We start from the raw sequence: 19,401 nt of genomic DNA on the forward strand, positions 1-19,401 counted from the left end.
ACTATCTTGAAATTTTGACCATAACATATACAATAACTATACACTAGCCCCTATAGGAATCAGACAGAGAGAAACTCACTTCTGCTGCGTAAACACCATCACAGGTGAAGATAGAAAGACAATTTAACCTTTGGGCAGTTTCTGGGGAACAGCCAGAGCTTTAGGTTTGATTCATCCTTGAATCAGACCACCTGTGCACTACAGTCATTGGAAGTAGTACTCTGAGAATGACCCTGCCCTGTGAGCTACTACCCAATGACCGGAGCCGCCAACTTTGGATCTGGGAAACCAACTTTGAGTCTCGGCGTCGGCTCAACATCCTGTGATTCTGGGCAAGTCACTTGAGCTCCGCGTTTCTACCAAAAATATATGTGTCCTTGTGTAGTGTAACAGATGCTCATGTAAAGAACTCCAATACCTTCAGGTCGACTTTTCACTATGTATAAAAACTGCATTACACCTATGAGAGATTGATGCATGTGGCAACATATGAATTAAAAAAGTAATAACTGAAAGCTGACGCTTATGGATTGATCTCAACCCACTATTTTCTGATGGCACATTACAGCAAGAAAACTGATTCTTCCCTGACAGCCAACTGTTCCTCTTCTGCTTCTCTGATGAATACAATCCTACAAACTTACTCTATGAAATAAGGTATCACTGCAGACCCCTAAAAATCGGGAAAGTAGGAATTTGAAAGCGCAGGAGTAGAATTAAGAAGTCAGACCCTATATTACCTATTGTTGAATACTTAATCAGAAAACATGCACAAGGTGAGGACTTAGAGAGTCCAGTAATAGAAGTCATCATATCTTCTAGTTGGTTGGGTGACAAAGGTAGATTATTGACAAGAAGGAAACATGAATAGATCAATCTGCTATTTAGACTTTGTCAAGCATGACATGAACAAACAGACAGACTAGACATGTGTATTAATTCTACAGACCATTGAGTAAAAACTGTGTAGAAGTGATGCATGTCCTTGTGTGGATACAGAATATCTATGATGCTTAGAATTGAAGTCATAATATTTTGTACCATTAATTAAAAGTTTGGGATATTGATTGCAAGCATATAGTTTTTTTTAAACAGTGATATAAATTATCAATTGCTTTTATAGTGTGTTTTTAAAAAGCGTTTTCAGATTTTTATCCTGTTAATATTGTTTAATTACTTTATTATTGTTGTTTAAATTGACTTTTTTATGTTTTTATTGTAATTAAATATGTAATAGTAACATTTCTAGGGTTCTAAGGTGTTATAGTGCTGTTGAGTGGGTCGTTTGTTTGATTCAGAGTTTGGAACTTATTTATTAAAATATTTTATTATTTTTAAAATGATTAAAAAATGTATGTTTCAAAATTTGAAAGTATTTTATTGTTTTCGATATTGGGTGTTATAGGAGGTTTAAATGAGCAGTGTTTGAAAATGTGTAATGTTATATTTCATATATTCCCTTGTGTGCATATGCTTTATTTATTTTTTGAAACACCTTTTATCTGAAAAAATTAGTTACTGTTTTTTTAATGTGTCTATTTAAATATATTTTATATAATAATGAATTGTTATACATGTTGTGAACAAAATTATTCTGTTAATATAAATGTATATATCTGGTGATATCATTATTAACTTATTTATATTTATGATACTTTTATAGTTTCTTATCATTATTCTGTTATTGTTTTATTTTAAATGCTGTTTTTATTTTTTATTTTAATATTGATTATTTTAGCATACAAAATACATTTTATCCCACTTACAGAGCAAAACAATTTTGCAATTCTATATATTTTGGAATACAGGGGCATATTATCAAGGGGGTTTATCTCCGCTTTTTTGGCTTTAAAAGCCAAGAAAGCGGAGATAAAATTATCTCCCTATTACCTAGCTGCCGCTAACACCAGTTAGCGACAGCTAGTAGGAGATAGCGACCATCTTGGGCCCCACTTTGCATGTCAGTGATATTTATCACTAATGAGATGCAAAGTGGGCGTGCCAAGATGTTAGAGACTGAAAACAGTCGCTAACATCGCTATCTCCTATTACCGACTTTTGGAGATATTTGCGCTAAGCGGGAATATCCCCAAAAGCTAACACCTGCCCAGAGCAGTTCTTAGCCATGTTATCCAATGGGAGGTGGATAACATGGCTAAGAGCATTAGCTCGCTAATGCATGAATATCGCTCACTTTTCAGCGATATTCATGCTTTGCTGCGATTTTTACCGCATTTGCGTTAAACCTTGGTAATACCAAGGTTTATTTGCGGTAAAAATCGCCGCAGCGATGCGGTAAATGTTTGTCTCTAACCAAGCAATAGCGATAATTATCGCTATTGCTTGGTAATATGCCCCACAGTTTCCCCCTTCACTGCAGAAGCCAATACTTTCACCAATGTTGCATAGTTTGGATCTAACACCAACCAACAATGATGAACTCTGAGTAGACTAAAATACATAACAAGTCCTCATTAACACATGTACTATAAGCATACAAACATCAAGCTGGACACTTGAAGAAAAAAATAGACACTGTGACAATTAAGATAACCTAATGAGGCTAGGTATGCAGAAAATAACAATAACTGGCAAACTGTCAAAGAATCAACATAAGTATTTTGTGTCGAGGTGAACACTCTAAAGGAAAAAGTTACCAGGATGCAACTTAAATGTTAATCCTGGAAGGTAGAGCAGAATAGCCAGAATTGATCTTCAAATCCTTAGGTTCTTGGAATAAGTGGATGGCATGACATTGGAAACCATTCTAGAGAATTGGGTCTCCAATTGCTAAAACCACCTGGTTTGTCACCTCTTTTTCAGTCAAGATGTCCCACAATGCCTGGACAGCTCCAATCCCCCTTGAACCCCTTCTAGAGCTGGTATTGCAGTAACCCTAAATCACCAACACAAAGACTGCATACTACAACATGCTAGAAAATAGAAGTAACTCAATTCGAAAACCACACAATACCCATCTTCTTTGACTACACTTATAAAGTTTAAAATGCAACAAATTAATGGCAACTGACCTGAAATTTAGATTGCCACTTCCAGCCTGACTAAAAGCTATAGCAAATGGAAAAAGTCACTACTATGAAAATCAGTCTGTAAATGGTGGGAGGTTTCTGAAGGAACACCAGTGCATCAACATAGACAGATAACATCTGGCTCACTCGGGTGATCTCAGATATCAACAGCTGGAAACAACGCCTACAAAAGATCAAAGCCATGTTCTGTAAACTAATAACTGCAAAAACTAGGGGTAAAAGAAGATTTCTCCATGATGGAAGAAACAATGAAACAGCTAGACTATCCCAGGGAAATTACACAAATGCAAGGCCACATATGGACAGAGTAGGAAGACAATTTCAAATCAATTTTTCTGTCTTTAATCGATCATAATCAATCATAAAAGACACATTAAGACAAATAATGTAAAATATATATAATGTAAAAAAAGGCATAACATTTCTTACAAGATTATTTTGTTTTTTAAAAAAAAGCATGTCATATAAAATCCCAAGGGTGTTAAAACAATGATTAAGTTTAAAAGGGAGAATTCAGGGTCAAAAGCTATTAATGCATAATTACAACAGCTTGGTTACAGTCTTCAGTATTGGACTGAATGGCGTGGGGAAACTTGAGAACACCAATGCATAAGCAGAAACTTAGCCATAGCAACAACTATGACTTCAGAAGTTTCCGTTTTTAAAATACACAGGGCTGTTTGACAAGATCTAGTTCCAAACTTTGTACAAACCGGCTTGAGCCATTTCAGCCAAGGGCTCTTGTATGCAGGGGACATAAACAGGACATGCAATAGAGTCTCGTCCTCAGTTTAAACAAGTGTCACATTTTATATCCTGGTCATCCCGCCACTTTTTAGTAAACGATTTTAGGGGGAGTGTTCCCACTCTAAATTGGTAGAAGAGTTTTCTATCACCAGGATGTGTGATGATGTCCCAATAGGCCTCCAGCTTATGCTCTTACTTATATACAAGAAAGAGGCCGGTGAGGGAACCACTAGTAACCGAGGACAGCGACTTTACATAAACCTTGTTCCTATATAAGGCTTTAAGATCACTTTTAGATGGAAAGGAATTCCCCTCAGGGTCCTCCCACAGGTGAATGAGGCCCATTTCAGATAACAATGCCATAATCTTTTGTAGCCAAGATATTTTGTTTGATTTATCTGCTTCCCTAATGGACTTAACAGCTTTTGCATAAGGTGCTTGCTCCAGGGTTATCCAAAGTCTTCGCCAATATGCAAGTGGTCTAAAACCTGCAGCCTCCTCAAAAGAAATATATCCTAGATCTAAAAGTAGGGGCCTCAGAGGAGAGGATTGAGGAAGGCCGGTCAATGCCCTCAGGAATTTGTTCTGGGCTAAGACTAATGATGCCAAGTTTTCGAACCCCCAAAGTTCTCCCTGTAAATTATTGAGGCTCTCACCTTCCCTTGGTAACTAGATAGAGCCGGTCCAACTGGTTTGGTTTGGGACAACCGGAATTCTTTTAGGGGGGCCCCTGCAAGTTGACTATGCCTTAAGACTAATAGATCTAGCTGTGGCTTTCAGTTCAAGTGTTTTCCCAAAGTAACACCCAGATATGCAAAGGAGTCGGTTTGTCCCAGGGGCACATTGTTCATTTCAACTCTAGCTTTCACTACTTTGTATTTATGCAAGACCATGAACTTCGTCTTATCGATGTTAACTACTAAATCATGGTCATTGCAGAACAAAGTGAATCGATCAAGGGCACGTTGCAGACTTGATTGCGTCTTCAACAGAATTAAGGTGTCGTCTGCAAACATTAATAGAGGAACCCTGGATCCAGCAAGAGGAGGTGCGTCCGGGGAATATTTGGAGTAGTATGAGATAACATTATTTATGAACAATGAAAAGAGGGTAGGGGCCAGAACACACCCCTGCCTTACTCCCTCGTACACAGGAAAGTGGTCTGTTAGCTCACCCTGCTGACCCCATCGTACTTGGGCAGATGTAGACTCATGTAGGAATGAAATCCTGCTTGATAGGTGGAAAGTATTTCATTCTCATCTATCCAACTGTTTACCCTACTTAGCACTAATCTCGCCACAATTTTTTAAAGGGAGTCTATGAGGCTTATGGGCCTATAATTAGATAGACTGGCGCCATCCCGCTTTTTAAAAAATGGGGATGAATTCTGCCACGCGCCAGGATTCCGGAATGGGTGCACCTCTTGCCAAACCATTAGCAAGGAAGAGGATATATTACAACCAGTTCTCCAGATCTGATTTAAATATATCCGCCGGGATGCAATCCGGTCCAGGGGCCCTACCTAATGCCACACCATCAAGGGCTCTCTCAATTTTTGCTAGTGTAAAGAAAAGGACTGAGTCCGTCACAGCACAGGGCTGGTACATAGTACAATATTCGGGCGATGAAAATTGGGACTTGTAATGTGCGACCCAAACATCTGGTGGAACGTTGTTAACTGGAGCCGGGCCAGCACTACCAGTGCCCCATTTTATTAAGTGCCAGAACCAACACCAGTTTTTCCCATTGCATGCCTCTAGGAGGTCCCTCCATATATTTTCATCGTAAGCCTTCTTTGCCCTGAGTTGTGTAGCCTTGTAATCTGCCCTTAGTTCCCTTACCTCCTGTGCTGATCCCACCCTAAGGGCTTGGGACAAGTGTCTGAAAGCTATCCTATATTCCCCGTCATACCATTTTGCAGCTTTATGAATGGGGGTTACATTGGATCTTTTTATATTTTTGGTAAAATAGCTTTTCAGCTTGGCAAATAGGGACTCATGGGTCTCTATAAGAATTGTAAGGCTAGCCTCGCTGGAATCAAGATAGGATAGGGCTACAAGGGACTCTTCAAGAGTAGACCTTATCTGTGCCATGGTGCCCTCATCTTCAGAGACGCGTGCCCATTTTAATCTTCGACAGTCGTGAGACATAACAACGTCTGCTGTGACGGTCTCTGTGCCGCCCGTCAGCAGTAAGCGACCCTTTACCTCTAATTTCAACGACAGTGGATCATGATCGCTCTCTGGTCTAGTTAATACCTCCATGTCCTTTAGCCTTGACCACAATGAAAAATTAATTAGTAATTAGTCAATCCTACTACTTCTTCTCCCGTTATCAAAAGTGGGATTGCCTTTGACATCAGATTTGGATCTCCCATTAACCACCCTGAACCCACTCTCCAGTGTCAAACTTTTTATTTGCAATACTGCCTCCGTCCATTTAATAATTGGGGGGAGTGTTAACAATGGGATGCCCCAGGTTGCGTCCTCGTCGCTAGTAAGACTGGCGTCTTCTGGGCCAAGCGGCTCAAACGTGCAATTAAAATCCCTGCAATGACTCAGTTATGTTTCCCTTCCAGTGACTTGATAAAATAATCTAGGCCAGAGATGGTCGGTGAGGCTTTCCCGCTGGCCATACCTCTTGCGTAGACCTTAATCAACATAAAATCAAGGACATGTTCAAAACCTGTACATCTGGATTGTCAATCCCCTGTTCGGCTACCTGGAAGCCCACCTGCTCTCTTACCCAAACAGGTAAACCTCCCTAGGGTTGCTCCTTGGGGTTTGCAATGGCCGGTTTGCTGAAAGACAAATAGCCTGGTCGGAAAATAGTACTCACAGACCAGGTCTCCTGGAAGGCAATAATATCATAAAGCTCAATAAGAGTAGACCAATCAGAAGAAGTTGTCTTCGGTGATAAACCTGCAATGTTCCATGATAGCAACCTTAGTGTGCAGGGAGCGATACTTACACCCCGATCTAACAGCATCAGGGTCGCAGGATGCTCAGACCCCCCAGCTGTAACCAGCGGAGGAGTTGAAACAATCACATTAGAAGTGGCAGGTAGGTTAAATGTGACCTCTGACACAGATAGAACTACAGGAGTCAGTCAGTTGCACGCATCTAAACCAGACAAGGGAGCAAATCTATTAGTGTGGTTAAAATCAAAGAGACTACCTATAGGTTTTTCTGGTGCGAGGTGTACAGACAAAATATCGACTCCAAAATATCGACTGGACATAATATCGAGTTTTAAATATAGACTGGACAAAATATCGACTGGACATAATATCGACTACAAAAATATCGTTTTTCAGGTAAGTGAAGTAATATCGACTGTATAAAATATAGATAGCAAAAATATCGAATTTTTAATAATATATAATATTTTATAGTGTATTTTGTATGTAATAATATGTGTGAATAGTGTGTATTAATGTTATAAAATATTTTATTAAATGATTTTTTTTTTTATAATAATTGCGTAATGTAATTCTGTAGCGGGTTGTGGGTTTATAGGGGAATAGGGTGGGAAGTAATTTAGTAATAATTAATTAATATATGTTTGTTAATATTTTTAATTAATAATTAATTGATAATTAATTAATATTAATTAGTTAATTAATTAATATAATTTTGAACATATTTTGTATTAGTAATTAATTGTTAATTAATTAATTGTAATTAGTTCATTACATTAATTAGAGTAAATTTTTAATATATATAATTTTGTGTTATTTTTAAGTAATTAATTTGGAAAAAATAATATTAATTATTAAAATAATTACAGCTAATGTTCTAATATATTTACTTTATTGTTATTGTTAATTAATAATTAATTGGTAATTAAATAATATTGATACATTTTGGGTAAAGGAGCATTTTTAGGGTTCAGGGTCAGTTTTCAGTTTTAGGGTAAAGGAGTATTTTTGGGGTTCAGGGTCAGTTTTCAGTTTTTGGGTAAAGGGGCATTTTTAGGGTTCAGGGTCAGTTTTCTGTTTTAGGGTAAAGGGGTATTTTTAGGGTTCAGGGTCAGTTTTCAGTTCATGGGTAAAGGGGTATTTTTAGGGTTCAGGGTCAGTTTTCAGTTCATGGGTAAAGGGGTATTTTTAGGGTTCAGGGTCAGTTTTCAGTTCTTGGGTAAAGGGGTATTTTTAGGGTTCAGGGTCAGTTTTCAGTTTTTGGGTAAAGGGGCATTTTTAGGGTTCAGGGTCAGTTTTCAGTTTTTGGGTAAAGGGGTATTTTTAGGGTTCAGGGTCAGTTTTGGGTTTTTGGGTAAAGGGGTATTTTTAGGGTTCAGGGTCAGTTTTGGGTTTTTGGGTAAAGGGGTATTTTTAGGGTTCAGGGTCAACAAATAAGATTGTAAAAAAGTTATTTTTATTATTTTCATTTATTATTTAATTATTATAATTTAATTTAAGTAGTTTTAAGTATATTTTAGTAATTAAAATGTAATATTAATTTAATTTAACACTGTTTTTAATAAAGTCAATATTTTTTACATCTATATTATTGTTAACGATATTTTGTACTCGATATTTTTGTACTTACCTGTTTGTAGATATAAACTCGATATTTTGACTGTCGATATTTTGTCCACGATATTTTGGCAAGTCGATATTTTGTCCCTCGATATTATTTCAGTGATCCCTGGTGCGAGTCTGCTCCCGCCCTATAATGCAGGAAAATAACGGGGTCTATAGAAGAAACCTAAAGGCAAGAGGGAGATTTTCCCGGAATGGTGCCATTGATTTCTACTCCCTAAATGACCTAATAAAAATCAAACAACATGGGTATTATTAAAGTTGGCAACTACACAGTCACCGCACCCTTCCTTTGTGGAATGACCAAACCAAGATGCACGTCTTGCCATAATCATTTGGTTACAGATATCCCATCCCTGAACCCCATCTACCTTCAGTTGAGCACTAAGCCAGTGCATTGCTTTAGCCATAAACTGCTCAGTGGATTCTATCTGCCCCTCCTGTAGAATCGGTAAAATCTTTAGGACCACCACAAGGGGAGCGGCAGTCTGGTGGGAGGTGTAATACTCAAGGACCATTTGCACCTATGCTGCAGCCCAGAGAATTCTTCACGACTAATGTGTCATGGTTGGAGGGCCCATAAGCGGGGTTGACCTGATTTCCAGTCCCAACATTATAAAGGTGTTGGATACAATTACTGGGAGACCTGCCCCGGGGATTACTACCAGCCCCCCTTGGAGTACTCGAAATGAGCTGGGAAAATTCACTCAACGTGTTCCCTATCTCACCCTCATGACCACCCAATAAGAATAGGTCGTCCTTGGAGACAGCACCCACCCCACCATTCCTAGCAGTCGATACAGGTGGTAAATTAGATAAAGGGGGAATGGGGGGAAGGGATTTAGGGTTAACAGGGTCACACAAGACGTTTGTTTGAATTTCAAATAGCCGAATAATTTTAGCCAAGGTGTCCTCAATGGTACAAAGTTGAGATGCAAGAAGCGTTTCATAGTTGGTTAGTCTTTCCTCAATCAATGCAAGTCTGTCGAGAATCGGGGATAAAGATGACGAGAACAAAGCCCCAACTTTAACCAACAAGACTTCATGGGCATCAGACAGGGGAGCACCGATAAAAAAACACATTTGAAGCAACAGAAGTAGAGGTTACGGGCACAGACACTGAAGACAATGGGGATACTGTTCCACCATTCCTGTTAGTTTTTTGCAGTTTAGGATTTTTCTGCCTTTGAGGCCCCCCTCCCCTCTTCCTCCGTATGGCCGGTTCTTGGGTTGGGGTAATGGGTTTGGGCATCAACCTTGTGGCAATGCGTGGTGGAATACCACAAGGTGCACCCTCTTGAGCCATCTCCACAGGTAGGGGGGTGATCTGAACCTCCATAATTGTTGAAATTTCCAGAGGTGATTGTGATGACTGGCTGGCTCCTCTTGCTAAATAAAGGGAGTCTGTGGTTAGGGCCAGGGGGCATTCAGGAGAGCGTGCAGCCACCAAGCCACCTAGCAATGAACGTTTGGTCTGCAGGGGATCTAAGGAGAGTCTTCGCTCAGTCAATGCAATCTCATGGGCTAAGACAGAGCTGGCTCTGATTAAGAATTGATCCAAAGTCCCAACAACGCTTCCCCCAGTCAACGCCGATCTGCCCTGTCCCACACGAGATGACATCTTGGCAGGGGACAAAAGGAAGATAAAAGTGCAAAGTACAAGGATCCCAGGTCATTTATAACCTAGATGTAACAGGGATGAGGGAACAACTAACCTGGATGGCTACGGTGGTTAGAGAGGGGGTCCAGCCCGGCCTCCTCCGGTCTCCAATGGGCTCAAACTGGCTTCACCCGGCGCACCCGCTTGTGTCCCGTGATGCGGGGGCGATGTTGCCCTTTTCAGCACTTCCTTGCGCAATGATGTGATGTGGTGCGCGGCGTCCAGCACCGCAAAGGATGGCGGGATTTGTAGTCCACAGGCGATGCAGGCTCTAGCCCCCAGGGACGGCGTCCCAGCAGGTAAGTGGCGGCTCCAGAAGGCTATTGCCTTCTACAAACAAAGAGGCTACAAACACTCCTGAGGCGTAAGCCGGGAGCTCGCTCTTATTCTTACTTTTAAAACTTGCGAATTAAAACTGTTTTTACCTGCTGTGCACTTCGTTTCTCTTTGGGCATATTCTCAACCTAAAAGCACTTGAAAACCGCCGTACAGTCGATCTGAACGCTGCTACTGCATAGGAATTATCACTGCCATTCACCACCTTCAGCTCCAGGCCACGCCCACGGCCCGGAGGCCACGCCCCCCACTACTTAAGGCGCGCTGTCATTCAGCTCACAGTAGAGGCTGCAAACACTCCTGAGGCGGAAGCCGGGAGCTCGCTCTTATTCTTACTTTTAAACCTTGTGAATTAAAACTGTTTTTACCTGCTGTGCACTTCGTTTCTCTTTGGGCATATTCCCGACCTAAAAGCACTTGAAAACCGCCGTGCAGCCGATCTGAACGCTGCTACGGCATAGGAATTATCGCCGCCATTCACCACCTTCGGCCCCAGGTCACGCCCACGGCCTGGAGGCCACGCCCCCTCCATCCGCATAAGAAATGTGCCATCATCGGACGCGCAGCGGGCGTGCTGAAGGCGCGCAAAAGGCAAGCCCGTCTGCGCCCGTCCGCGCCAGGCCGGGCCCAGGGGCCAGCCAAGCTGGCTACCCTCTCTCCTATTCGGCTGATTCCCTCAAGGAGTTACAAACCCCCAACCTCACACCTTCACCCGCCTCCATCAGACGTATCATTACCAGCGGCATAATCTCGTCCGATCGACGTCTTACCAGTCGGAGCACCCCCCTGCCAAACCGGCTAAGACTAACACTACCATCCGGGTGTTATATCTGAACACCCGCTCCCTGATTAAACACCAAGCCGATATTTTTATTCTCCTATCCACCGAGAAACCTGACGCACTTCTGCTCACTGAGACCTGGTTAACTGCAGACTCTCTCCCTGACATTCTGGTGGCCCTCCCCCCAGACTATTACATTCTCCGTGCCGACCGCCCAGGCAACCGCCCTGGGGGTGGGGTGGCTGCTATAATCTCTAAACGCCTTAACTTCATCTCCACATCTTCCCTCTTCCTTTCGGGAGCAGACAATCTAATCCTCAGCTTAAAAACAGACATTGGAGCTTTAACACTCCTTCTCCTTTACCGTCCCCCCAACCTATGCCCTCCTTCGTGGCCACCCTGACCGAACAGTTGATCAATCTACTCACTTCTAACCCAAGATTCGTCATCTTCGGCGACCTCAACTACTGGTATAACGACGCCAATGCCGGACCTCACGCTTCAGAACTCTTCGAGGCACTCACTAGCCTCAACCTCATTCAACAAATCACCTCGCCTACTCACGTCAAGGGTCACACCCTAGACCAGATTTGGACTCAAAATATTACTCTCTCTCTCCCATCTGTCTCCCCTTGCACTTGGTCTGATCACCACCTTATCGATACTACCCTCACCGTCAGTAGTAGAACCTTTGCTCCGCTGAAGGCTGGCGGACTCTCGCGCAAATGGAGCTCTTACGACTCCCAAGGCTTCCTCGCGAATCTATCGGACACCCGGCCTGCCCTCAACCCGCCATCCAATCTCGACAAGGTGGAGAGCGCTGTCGCCACTTGGCTGGAGTCAGCCAGTGACCAATTTGCCCCCTTAACCAAATTCCCCCCAACTAGACACCACAACTCCCACAGATGGTTCACGGACGACCTTAAAAAACTCAAATTAAAAACCCGCCAACTGGAAAGGTCATGGCGCTGCAATTACGCTGATTCAGATAGATTGCAATACACCCTAGCCCGCAGGGACTACAAAGTCGCAATCGCCTCAGCCAAATCAGCCCATTTCTCTAATCGACTCTCATCCGCAGACAATAAATCTAAGGAAGTTTTTAAAATCATGAACGAACTCACCTCCGATGACAGAACCCTCCCAGGTCAAACCCCCACCCAAGGAACTTGCGATGCCCTCAATCTCTTTTTCGTTGAAAAAATCAATAAAATCAAAGCCTCAATCCCCACCCCCCCTCAGACTTCCGCTCCCGACATCCCCCTCAAAATCTCCTCTGTCTTTAATGATTTCCCCACCCTCACGCCCGATTCCCTGATGGAACTCGAGTCTCGGGTAAAATCGGGCTCTCCGAACGACGTCTGCCCCCCCCCATCCTACGGAGCATCTGTCACTCTCTTCCCGAATGTATCCTACCCCTGCTGAACGGCTCGCTCAGCACAGGCATCGTCCCCAGCACCTTCAAAGAGGCCATCCTAGTCCCTCCCTTGAAGAAACCCGGCGTGGATCCAGCAGAACTGTCCAACTATCGCCCCATATCGCTCTTACCCTATTTTTCCAAATTAATCAAAGCGCATGCCACTCGATATCTCTCCAACTTCGTCGAGACATCATGCTACCTGGAGCCCAATCAGGCTGGCTTCAGGCCAGCTTTCTCCACTGAGGCTGTCATCTTGGAGTCCTCGACACACTCAGGAGGAATGCAGACTCGGGGACCCCCCAGGACCTTGTACTACTCGATCTATCGGCCTCGTTCGACATGGTTGACCACAACATCTTGCTTCACCGTGTCGAACAGGCAGGCATCCAGGGCTCCGCCCTTAGCTGGATTCAGTCTTTTCTAACTGGCCGAACACAAGCCGTCCGCCTGGGCCCCTACACAGCACCCAAAACCCCTACGTCATGTGGAGTCCCCCAGGGCTCCTCCCTATCACCTTTACTGTTCAACCTTTACCTCCGGCCCTTAATCCACTCACTCCGAAACTGGGACATTACAGTCTATAATTATGCCGATGACCTGCAGATCATCTTCCCACTCAACTCCCCGAACGCTGTGGACAACTTCCACTCCGTCATGCTTCACATTCTGGACTGGATGAACCGCAACCAGCTGAAATTAAACCCAGGGAAAACCGAGCTCCTCCTCCCGGGCTCTAGCCCTACTGCCTGAGGCACCCAGTTCTGGGCAACTGAACTGGGCCCGCCACCGACCCCGCGAAATCCGTAAAGAGCCTTGGCGTGACCATCGACACCAAACTTTTCCTCCGCTCTCAAGTTGGATCTGTGATCTCATCCTGCTCGTTCCAACTCCGAAAGATTTGGAAAGTCCGCCACCTACTCCCCTCAGCTGCCTTAATCCTAGTAATTATCTCCCTAGTGCTCTTCCGTCTGGATTTTTCCAACTCCCTCTATCACGGACTTCCAAAATCACTTCTTAACCGTCTCCAGGCAGTCCAGAACCAAGCAGCTCGCCTCATTTACAAATCTCCCAAATGGCAATCTGCCAGACCCCTGCAGCATAAACTGCATTGGTTGTGTGGCCTTCAAGTTGGGCTGCCTCACGTTCAAAGCCCTCCACTGCACCAACCCCGCCTTTCTAACATCACTCATCAATCCTTACTGTCCAAACCTCTATCTGCGCTTTGCCCACCATCACACGCTCGTTGTACCTAGAACCAGAACAAAGAAATTCGGTGGCCACAGGTTTGCCCTTCTAGCCCCGCAGTTTTGGAACCTCCTCCCCCTGACCATCAAATCTAGCAGCTCCCTCCTTCATTTCAGGAAGCAGCTTAAAACCTTCCTCTTCCCCCCACCCTGCTAACCCTGCAAACTTCCAGCCCGTGTTTTTCACCTCTGTTCTATAGCGCCAGGAAACCCATGGTGTCAGCGCGCTCTACAAATTGCAAATAACATAACATAACATAACATAACATTGCCGGGTGAAAATCACGGGCTCCTGAAAATCTGTTCCCATTCACTACAATTTGCTCCTATCAACTTCCCAAGCATCTGTGCATCTGTGCCTTTTATTTTGCTGTTAAAAGCAGCCTCGCTTCTTTGCCTGGACCCTTAACCCTTAAGCCATAGTGTTTTCAGGGCTGCACAATATTCATTGCGCTCTCACCGCCGGGGACAGATGCAGTGTTATCACCATTGAGCCAGCAGCTGTCCACCTTCTGCCTCCCGTACTCCTTCCTCGGTATTCGACAATCGGCTCTCAGGATTTCAGAGCGGGGTCTCGGTGGCTCACGACAGAGTCAAATGCAGCCTTAGCATTATCCCCCTGCTATCACCGTTTTACACTTGTTCAACCTCGTTCAACCTCGATAGTGAGTCTCAGTGGTGGCTCTCGGTGGCAGCGCCGGTTGGAGCGTCCGCCTCCTCAATGCAGTGGGAATTGGGCCCGGACTGCTAGTTCGGCTCCGCACTGCCCCTGGAGCCGCTTGCTCCATGCCGAAGGTAGGCCAATCCTATACATATATTTTGTTTACATCCTCTGCCGAGCTATACCACGGCCGCCATGTTCAGCAGGTCCAAGTAGGATGACAACAAAGAACTGTAATGACAATGACTGTGCCACAGGTAGACTGAATATTGAATGCAAGCTCTGGATATCATCAAGCTCAAAGCTATCCTCTTTGAGGAATGTAATGGGCTTGCAGGTGGGCAGCAAGATATAAGGGTGCTCTTGAAAATCACATTTACTTTATATGACATGGTAACTTACCTACTGTACAACATACCATGATGATGAATGTAAATGTATTCATATAACACATAGATAGAGGAACTAGTGAAAGTGTGTGCCTTTCTGGGGGAAAGAGTAGTGCCTTACAGAAGGGTCACTGTAGGGCAACATGGTGCAAATAAGAGTATGTGGGGATTTCTCACACACAACACTGACTAACAAAGGGATGTGGTCCATAATAAGATTGAACTAATTTTGAGTAAGATCAGTGTCAACTTATATGGAAATACCTCTATAAATTTTTCCATGGTGAAGTGCCTGCTGAGTAAGGGGAACCACAGTTGGGTATTATTATCCATGGGCCTCCGCTATGTGCCCGGGGGGGCACATGTGGTGCCTCCCAAAGATGTATGCACTGTGTGCCAGGCACATGCATATTATTATTGGGGCTTGTGCTGTTGCCCTTTTCTGGGCCGAAGCACAAGCCACATTGTTATGTTATGTTAAATGAATTTAATGTAGCGCACAATCACCCTTGGGTATTGCAGCACTGGGCCTGTTTAGCAAGTATCCGTAGAGAGAAAAGATTGGGAGTTAGAAAAGGTGGGCTTTCCACAATTTCCTAAATTTGCTGTAATTAGCACAAGTGCAGACGTGCAATGGAAGCTTGTTCCAATAAAAGGGGCCAAGGTGAGAGAAAGTTCTACCCCCACATCTTGTTAAGCAAATGTGAGGAACACACAGCAGGGCCTTATCACATGAGTTTAATCTTCTGCAGGGAATGCATGGCTTGATTTTTAATTGCAGATATCTGGTTCCTTTGCCTTGTAACACGTTAGAGTCAAGAGCACAAAAACTATGTTAAATGTATTTATAAATGAAAAAAAGGTTGTTAAAATATTTTGTAGTTTAACTTTTTTTATTTTTATATCTTTAAGAATAAATTATATTAATTTATTTATACCTATTTTCAAATAAATAAATTACATTTAACATTAAATGATATGTGGTTTTTATTTCAAATCCCTGCCACCATTATCTTCCATTGGCGGATGTTGCAGATTCAGTACTTGGCCTCGTGTGGTGTTGGACTTACCACCCGTTGTTTTTGGCAGTTGTAACTTACACTTGCTAATTTGGCTCTACTCTCATTTTGAGGTTGTGGAGATGTGTAAGTCTACACTTTTTACCCGTTATCTTTTTGTGAATTGCCAAGCACTAAAGTTACTTAAAAGTGTAAGAGTAAAATTTATATTTGGAACTTAGGGCCAGATGTCCAAATATAGGAATAGCGATTAAAGCATTGCGATTTTTTGTGAATCACAATTAGGAAATCACTATTCCTAATGTATGAAACTCTTTTGAGATTTATTAGTGATTTGTAGTCAGCCATAAATAGATCTGCCTCATTAATATTGATAAGGTAGATAACAATTTGTGACTTACTGGGATTGGCTGCTTGGGTAAGCAGATAACCAAGACTGTGATTGCTTTTGAATAAAGCATATGGCTGAGATACCCGCCACCCCCTCTCAACACAATCCCCAAAGGAGGGAAACCGGAAACAGTTCTTGAAGTTTTTGGAAGAGGGAGGGAGTGACCCTCCCCGGCCGTATTTATTAAAACAAAATTAAACATTAAATCAACAGTTTCATATTAATGTACAATTTCATTACCACATTGCGACGTTTGGCTAACCTTAACAGATTCTCTAATACAGAGGTTCTCCTAGCCGAACTAACATCCTACAAAACATTGACTTGAAATTTTTGAAATTGTACATCCTAACGTTTAAGGGCCAACGGCAAGGTCGTAACCGGTGTCAAGATCCCTAACCAGAAATACCCCCCCCACTTGTGAGGGGCGACAGCACAGAGGCGTACCTCAAGTGCAACTACCAATTTCCCTTGACTTGACGGGGGCACCAATAAAACTCGACGCCACTTAAAGGTCGTTCGAGGACTCGTGTGAGGTATCTAGAAGGTAGCGTAGACCCCCCCCCAAACCCCGCACAACTTACCACATCTGCCGTCGCAGACGTCACTGGCCCCGGGAAATTCCCCAGGAGGGGGCTGTAACCCCTCCTACACAGGAAGGGGCCTTGACCGCCTTTCCTTTTCTTTCGGCGACCCATCCTTAGAAGGGACCGCCTCCCCGTTGAGGGGCCAATGGCCACCTCTCCGGAGCGCTCCCATCCGTGTTGGGTGACGCCCACTCGTAGGGATCTTCCAATTAGTGCTCACCGATCATGACCTTACCGCCCGACCAAAATAAATACGACAATGCTAACTAACCTACTAAACTAAACAAAAAAACATTGGCCACTATGACCGTATTAAAAGCATGCTTATAAATGAACACTAAGCCAAATTTCTTTAATCACAAACATAAATGACATAGACCATTCTTTATTACGTACTCAAAATCAACACGATAATACCACAACCTGTAACGAACTTAAAATTATTAATCAACTTTTATTCAAAACAACTGGCTGTCTTCAGGGGCTGGTGGGTGGGTCAAAATTGGCTCTTCGTCCCGTCTCGAGCTCACGTGCAGCGAGGAGGTGCAGCTTCAGAGCACAGGAACAAGAGGATGCCTTCTGGTCTTGCGTCCCCTTTTATCCGTCTTCAGGGCGGGCGTAAACCCGCCCCTGCCTGCCCCGAGGGCGTGGCCAGCCACGTCAGTGTCTAGGCCAGCCCACTTTAGGGCGGGAAAAGGCGTGCCCCGGCTACGCCGCTTCGGGCATACCAGCCGAGACTCGCCTCCCGCCCAAAATGGCTTCCCGGGGAGATCGTGGTACTCTGCCATACGTTCGGGGGGACCGAGTGGTCGCCCCTTTCCATATGGCTGAGATACCCGCCACCCCCTCTCAACACAATCCCCAAAGGAGGGAAACCGGAAACAGTTCTTGAAGTTTTTGGAAGAGGGAGGGAGTGACCCTCCCCGGCCGTATTTATTAAAACAAAATTAAACATTAAATCAACAGTTTCATATTAATGTACAATTTCATTACCACATTGCGACGTTTGGCTAACCTTAACAGATTCTCTAATACAGAGGTTCTCCTAGCCGAACTAACATCCTACAAAACATTGACTTGAAATTTTTGAAATTGTACATCCTAACGTTTAAGGGCCAACGGCAAGGTCGTAACCGGTGTCAAGATCCCTAACCAGAAATACCCCCCCCATTTGTGAGGGGCGACAGCACAGAGGCGTACCTCAAGTGCAACTACCAATTTCCCTTGACTTGACGGGGGCACCAATAAAACTCGACGCCACTTAAAGGTCGTTCGAGGACTCGTGTGAGGTATCTAGAAGGTAGCGTAGACCCCCCCCCAAACCCCGCACAACTTACCACATCTGCCGTCGCAGACGTCACTGGCCCCGGGAAATTCCCCAGGAGGGGGCTGTAACCCCTCCTACACAGGAAGGGGCCTTGACCGCCTTTCCTTTTGGCGACCCATCCTTAGAAGGGACCGCCTCCCCGTTGAGGGGCCAATGGCCACCTCTCCCGAGCGCTCCCATCCGTGTTGGGTGACGCCCACTCGTAGGGATCTTCCAATTAGTGCTCACCGATCATGACCTTACCGCCACAGGCCGGATAGTTGACCGGCTATCCGGACCCCCCACAAAGCTCCTACCTAAAGGTCATGTTATAACGTTTTTAACCATGCTAAGAAGTCTCCTATGAGTAACTCATTCCCCACCCGAGACAAATGCACACCATCCCCCAAATACATACTGTCATCATCAATACAGCCATGCGAAATAGAATGCAATGTCCCGGAACGGAACAACCTACTCATTTTGTTATTAAGCTTTCTAACAGAATGATTCAAAGCAGGAACAGAAATAGCCCCCCGCCACACCTTTCGTGGGATCATATGGGACCACGCAATTGTGCACCCCGGAACTCTCCTCGCCAACCAACTTACAGTGGAAAGCATTGCCTCCAGGAGAAGTCGTCTACCGGTGGTGACCAAATCATTGCCCCCCAGATGTACTATGACTATAGACGGCGGTGACCTCGTCCGCCCTAACAAACCCTCGAAGAATGCTTGAAACTGGTCAATACAGAGACCGCCTCTTCCGAAGAAGGACACCCTGTACCCGTATTCCCCAGCTACGTGAATCAAGTCACCTGCTTTGAATACGTCCGCGGCACGCCTCACGTATGAGTGGCCCACGACCCACACCTCCTTTTTCACAGCCGGTGATGTCTGACCGCTGGCCCGGTGTTGGGTCGACTGCATAGTCCGCCCCGCCTCGTAGGCTTGCGCAACTGAAAACCAAACAAAAACAAGAGGCGTGAGTACATCATTACAGCTTTACAACATGTGCAACCGTACATACCTCTTATAACAATTGGAGGACCAACGCCCCACTCGTTTCACTTGTTCAACATTAAGACCCCTAGCTGTAGCTTCTGTAGCAGCCCCTATCCGAAAGGAATGGGTCCCAAACTCGCCCGGGTTCAAGCCCGCAGCGGCAATTGACATCGCAAGCACCCGCTGAAACTGAAATTTTGTCAGTGGGGTGGCGTCCGCGTGTCTCAACAAGGCCCCCCCCCATGATGCCACCCTTCGTGCTA

Source organism: Lissotriton vulgaris, chromosome 8 (genome assembly GCF_964263255.1).
Source record: "Lissotriton vulgaris chromosome 8, aLisVul1.2, whole genome shotgun sequence".
Lineage (NCBI taxonomy): Eukaryota > Metazoa > Chordata > Amphibia > Caudata > Salamandridae > Lissotriton > Lissotriton vulgaris.